This window comes from Pantherophis guttatus, chromosome 2 (assembly GCF_059756535.1).
Source record: "Pantherophis guttatus breed Tessera chromosome 2, ASM5975653v1, whole genome shotgun sequence".
NCBI classification, from domain to species: domain Eukaryota; kingdom Metazoa; phylum Chordata; class Lepidosauria; order Squamata; family Colubridae; genus Pantherophis; species Pantherophis guttatus.
The window spans coordinates 252,027,922-252,035,036 of record NC_142064.1 but is presented as its reverse complement, the minus strand read 5'-3'; positions in this window follow the sequence as shown (position 1 = coordinate 252,035,036).

Sequence of the window (7,115 nt, the reverse complement as noted above, 5' to 3'; positions counted from 1 at the left end):
GTTCACCTAAGGTTAAAAAAAGAAGGGAGTTTATTATTATTATTATACACAAACTTGACAGTATAGACAGCAAACAAAACAACCATGCTGGATTTCGCATCTCAAATCACTAGTCGAACACTTCCCAAGCATTTAGGACTGTGTGATATATTGGCGGATTATGCGAGCAGATCCCAGTAAGATGGCTTTCTGCAGCTGACCAATGGTGATCTTGTCAGCGCCAATTGTTTTTAAGTGCTTGCCTAGGTCTTTAGGCACAGCACCCAGTGTGCTGAGTACCACTGGAACCACCTGCACTGGTTTATGCCAGAGTCTCTGCATTTATGCAGAGGTGATGATGATGATGATGATGATGATGATGATGATGATTGGTTAATCTGTAGTGAGATTCACAGCCTTTGAGGCTGGTTAATAGCTCAGCAGCTCGAGTCCTAACCAAGGACCTAGGAACTGTTAAGGTATCATCGGAGGATGTAAGCTGTTCCGAGTAAGGTGGTTTTTGTAGAGTCAAAATGTTCAAGTCTGGCAAATTTAGAATTTCTAAATAGCGGGGTAGCGGGACAACACACAATTTCTTTTTCCACAGTCGCTCAACTTCAATTTGCAAGTCCCGGTACTTTGTGATTTTTTCTTGCTGCTTATCTTCAATCCGTGCATCACCAGGTATTGCAATGTCAATGAACCATACTTTTTTCTTTTCAACTATTGTTATGTCAGGTGTGTTGTGGACCAAGTGCCTGTCAGTCTGAATCCTAAAGTCCCACAAGATCTTGAGTTTCTCAATCTCTAAAACTTTCTCAACCTGATGTTCCCAGTGGTTTTTGCTGTACTCAAATCCAAACTTCTGGCACAATTTCCAGTGAATGATCTTAGCAACACGGTCATGGCGTTGTTGTTGTTGTTGTTGTTGTTGTTGTTGTTGTTGTTCTTATTATTATTATTATTATTATTATTATTATTATTATTTTTAAATCATGCAAAATTAAGGAGGGCTATTTTTGCAAATGATTGTGAGCTAAATAAACCTGAGAAAACTGGTGCCATTGAATAATGAGGTTTGTGTGGAAACGCATGTCGGTGTCGTGTGAAGTAACTATCCTGCTGTTTTTCTGCCCATTCCTGTTTAGTTTGGTGAAAGAGAAACCAAATGGAAAAAGAAATGGGGAGAAATACTCAGAGATAACAGCCGTGTTCCAATTTAGCCATGAGAAGATGCAGCACATATATCATCATTTGATCAAGTGGTTTCCCACATTTGCATTAAATGGTAAAGGAAGATATTTCTCCAAGTGAAGCAACAAATGCCCTTAAGCCAGCGGTGAAATCCGGCTGGATCTATTCGGCTCGTGTGAACCGGTAGCGCCGATGGCAGGAGGCTCCGCCTACCCACTGGGACGTCATTATGTCCCGTTTTTGACCTGTCCATGCACAGAAGGCTCTGCACATGTGTAGAAGAGGCGCATGCGTGTAGTGCGTGTGCGCTCCTGCGCGCTCCCATTCCCGAACCGGTAGCGAAGGTAAGTGGATTTCAGAAAATGAAAATAGCAGTTCACTTTTCAGCAGACAGCAAATCAGCTCTCAGAAAACCCCCACAGAGATAGAATCATAGAATAAGAGAGTTGGAAGGGACCTTGGAGGTCTTCTAGTCCAACCCCCTGCTTAGGCAGGAAACCCTACACCACTTCAGACAAATGGTTATCCAACATCTTCTAAAAAACTTCCAGTGTTGGAGCATTCACAACTTCTGGAGGCAAGTAGTTCCACTGATTAATTGTTCTAACTGTCAGGAAATTTCTCCTTAGTTCTAAGTTGCCTCCCTCCTTGATTAATTTCCACCAATTCCACCAATCCATGGCCGGATCTCGCGATCTTGCGAGACCCGGCCATGGAATGGAGTGTATGGGTTTTTAATGTTCTTTTAAAAATATTTTACGGGATATTGTTCGCACTGTTTTTTTTGCTGTAAGCTGCCTAGAGTTCCTAGGGAGTTGGGCAACATAGAAATGCGACTAATAAATAATAATAAATAAACAATTGCTTCTTGTCCTGCCCTCAGGTGCTTTGGAGAATAGTTTGACTCACTCTTCTTTGTGGCAGCCCCTGAGATATTGGAAGACTGCTATCATGTCTCCCCTAGTCCTTCTCTTCATTAAACTAGACATACCCAGTTCCTGCAACCGTTCTTCATATGTTTTAGCCTCCAGTTCCCTAATCATCTTTGTTGCTCTTTTCTGCACTCTTTCTAGAGTCTCCACATCTTTTTTACATCGTGGTGACCAAAACTGAATGCGGAATTCCAAGTGTGGCCTTACCAAGGCATTATAAAGTGGTATTAACACTTCACGTGTAATTTTATTTTACAGATGTAATTTTATTTTACAGACCCGATTGATATACATAAAGAGAGAGATGAAAGCAAAGAAGAGCCATCTCCTTTGTTATCTGTGGTATAAAAGGCAAGCAGCTTTGACTTCTGCAAGACAGTTGACTTGTGCAATTACACAGCCAGAGTGAGGTGCAGAAGTAGAATTCAAGATTTCTGAATCCAGGATTTTGATCTCAGTATAAATTCTGAATGGGACTGCTCAGTCTTTCCTTGCTACAACTCTCCTAACTATGCCACATTTCCCTTGTTCCAGCAACATAGTTTAGGGGAAGTAATTCTGTTGTTGTTATTGTTAAACAATTCTGAGCCTAAACCTTTTACTAAACTATTGGACACTTGGAGATCTACCAGTAGGTTCCAAAATGTAACTTCTGGGCAACCTACATGAATGTTTGTAAACATTACATTGACAAGACAGAAGATAATAGCAAATTAGCAAGTTTTAAATTTAGGTTAAGCTATATAAGATGCTTGTCTTAACAATCTGGATTATTTGTCATATAATATCTTACCTTCATTCATCTCTGTTCTTTTTCATCTGTCTCTCATGATGCTCTTTTCTTTCTTTATTAGTCATTTGAGCAGAATATTGCCTCATTATATTCATGTGAGATCTCACTTAGCTGCTTTCTTCCTTTCAGCTATCAGTTCTTAGAGTTTACATATCTGTTGACTACATTTGCAATAATAAACTTATAAAAAAAGAAATAGATAATGGCTATTTTTTTTTGGTTTTGATGAGCAAAGTTGGTTTCTTTCTTTCCAATAATATCATAAGAGAGACTGTCAATGCAATATTGAAGAACCTAGAAGGAAAAATCAGCATTAATTTATATCCTTCTCATATTTTTTATCAATCCCAGAAGATTGCAATTTTTTTCAAGTAATTAACTTGACTGCTTGTTATTTCAAGATGATTAAAGCAGAGCACAGAAGATGGGAAATGAAAAGAGGAGTTTGGACAATGAAAAAACAATGTAACCTACTGATTTATTTATTTGTTCAAGTCATGAAAGTTGTAGAAAAATAGTCAAATATTAATATTCACTAAGTAGTAATTAATATATTCACTACGAAAATGAACATATACATGTCTCCACCTCTATTATCTTTAGTTTAAAAAAGGATATTTTAATAAACAAAACAGGAAAATAATCCATTAAATGCGCTCTTTTGTTTCATGTATTTACTTCTCCAAATAATCACTGCTATTCACTACATACCTCTGCCCATAATGGACAAGCTTTATACAGCTGTGAAGAAGGAACTCCACATTCTGTCTCTTCAACCAGATCCCAAAAGCCTTTTCCCTCTTTTCCATTTAAGTAGGGTGTCCGCAAAGGTACACCTTCCATTTTGGGAAAAGGTAAAAGTTGCATGGCATGGTACCAAGTCTGAATTATATGATGTGTTTGACAAGATGGTGAGATCCAACATCACAATTGTCTCTTGGGTGTTGCATAAGGTGTGAGGCCCAGTGTTGCTTATTGCAATAAAATTTTCTTTGAACTCTACCTAATCTTTGTTACTAGTTCAGAGCAATACACTGGTAGTTACATTCAAAACTTTGGGTCAAGGAACTCCATGTGAATGATTTATTTATTTATTTATTTATTTTTGAATTTATATACCGCCCTTCTCCCTGAGGACTCAGGGCGGTGAACAGCCAAATAAAAACATCAAATACAAATATTAAAATACAATTAAAATATATATATAAATTTGGCCCCATTAATTAAAACAATAAACAAAACAATTAAAAACACTTAAAAAGAATTAGGCCAGCCCGGCTTGTTGGAAAAGGAAGGTTTTAAGGGCACGGCAGAAGGCACTGAGGTCATGGATTCTCCTTATCTCCGGGGGCAACTGATTCCAGAGGGTGGGAGCCCCCACAGAGAAGGCCCTCTCCCTGGGGGTCACCAGCCTGCATTGTTTGGCTGATGGCACCCCGAGGAGGCCCTCTCTGTGGGAGCGCACGGGTCGATGGGAGGTCGTCGGTGGCAGCAGGCGGTCTCGGAGATAGCTAGGCCCTATGCCATGGAGCGCTTTAAAGGTGATAACCAACACCTTGAAGCGCACCCGGAAGACCACTGGGAGCCAGTGCAGCTCGCGCAGGAGCGGTGTTACATGGGAGCGCCATGCTGCTCCCGTCACTACCCGCGCTGCTGCGTTCTGGACCAGTTGGAGCCTCCGGGTGCTCTTCAAGGGGAGCCCCATGTAGAGAGCATTACAGTAATCAAGGCGAGAGGTCACGAGGGCATGAGTGACTGTGCACAGGGAATCCCGATCAAGAAAGGGCCGCAACTGGCGGATCAGGCGAACCTGATAAAAGGTCCCCCTGGTTACAGCCGTCAGATGTTCCTCCAAGGACAGCTGCGTATCCAGGAGGACTCCCAGATTGCGAGCCCTCTCTGATGCTATCCCTGTTCCAAATTAATTGTTACTGTTATATTGTCTACTGAAACCTGAAGTCTGACCATTTCCTTTCACCAATGAATCTTCCTACAGTAATGATAATCAATGGACTGATAACTATTTTTTATGGGTCACAATGATGAGCTTATATTTTGTCAACTCTCAAAATACTGTGAAGAAATTCCTCACCTTCATTCTTCTAATATGGGAACAGTTGCTGGTAAATTTCAGCTCCTGCAGCTTCCATTTCTGCCATCAACATGAGAGGATTCCCTTCTTGTATAAACCTTCCAGTATTGAATAACATCAACAATGTGTCTCACACATTCCTGTTAAAAACCAAGCTTGGCAGTGATTTCCCTTTGAGTGATTTCCAATGATCCTTAATCAGTTTATCACCCTTTCTCATCTGAAACTCATTGGTTACTGTCACAGGTCTATGACTATTCATGGCATTCTCAGACGTCTTCTCCAACACCAAAATACAAAAGTATCTATGCTTTTTATTCTTCTTCAACACACTTTACATACACACACAACACACAGACATGCACACACCAGCACATATAGATAACAATGGAGCTGTTACATGGGCAATCCTAGGGACCATCATTACTGTTCATCCTGCTGTGTTCTGTACCAGTTGAAGTTTCTAAGTGGTTTTCAAGAGCATCCTGATGTGGAGTGCACTGCAGAATAATTTATAATAAAGGACAGGAGGGAGTGGCTCAGGTAAAAATGCGATCTTCATTCATCAAAGATAAAAGAAATACAAGGACTTAACGGAGAGAGGAAGGGATGAGAGTCTTCTAGGCAAGAAAAGGAGTTAAAAACACAAGTACTTTTGTTAGGGATTTTCTCTATTGTCAGCTTGCCACATCATTTTTGAAAAATAATTATACAAAACATATTTTTACTTCTTGGAGTTCTATTTTCACTCTAGTTTCTTTCACTACTTGCTTTCATGCTCAATTCTCCCAAGATCCACTCTTGATGCTACCAGGAAATGGCCTATTCCATATTCAAAACTTCTCATCACCCATCTATCTTCAACAATTGTCTCAATTTCATTATCTAAATGTTATATTCACTATTTTGCCTTATGTACAATTCAATAGATACCTGTTTAAACCACATATTGGAAAAGGAGAGATGCTCTGACCAAGCAGATACTGACTAATTACCATTTTCTTTTATTTTGGGTGTCCAAGTGTCCTCTTCCCACCCACCCCTTCATGAAAAAAATAGAATAACCCCCCCCAAACCAACTGGGGCAAATGTTGCCCTCTAAACTCATGAATTAGCATGGAGCTATTACCAAGCTATGGGTTCCTCCATTAAAATATTTTTGTTGTGGATTATATGAGTTGGTTGTACATCATCAGAGTACATTAAAAGTGATTATCCATGTTATTCAGCCATTTTCCAAGACTTGTTTTTCACTTTTAGCAGTTTTTTTCCTAATTCTCCAATTTGGATGTGTACATGCATTGGGAAAGTTGGGGAAAGAAAGTGGAGGTAATCAAAAACTTTGGAGACTCCACTTATATTGATAATTGGAAGTTGAAAAAAATATATGGATAATTTGTAAAATAGGGTGATACTAAATAACCAATTAGATTTTGTTTTGAGGAATGTGTCTTATTAGTTGAAAAGCAATAGCATGGATACTTATCCTATAGTTAATATTTTCTAGCAATGCAGTCCAATCAAACATAAATATTTAAATCTTTTGAGAGTCTGCACCCGAGACGTCAAAATATCTCAAGAGCTTCTTAGACTTTCTTCAGAAAGTAGCCATTTCCCAGAAGCAAAGAATCTCATTATCTGAAGCTTTTTCTCTTGAGAGTACGGTTTTTAAAATAGTTCTTAAACAACAGCTATGTATCAAAGCCTGTTAATAAGTACCAATGGGTTTAGTTGAAGTTGATTATTTTAATTCTATCATTAAAGAGTTTTTAATGAGAAAAAGTTTTGCAAGTCAATTTTTCAAAGCAAAGAAATGCAAACATTGTAAACAGAGAATTTGATTGCATCATTAAGATAGAAGCTATTCATAATTTTTTTTTATTGAAATTGAAAGAATGGTAGTTATTCTTTTTATAATTAAATATCTTCCATTGAATCAAGTTGGTGTAGAGATGATTTTCATGCTTCCATGTTTCCCATTCCAAACATGGATTAACTGTGAATGGATTTTAGGAAAAATATATATCAGAGACAGTAAGGAAAGGTAATATTTAAGGTGCAAATGTACAAAAGACACATAAACACATACGTCAATGTATTTCAATAGGCCTGAATGTTTGTGTGT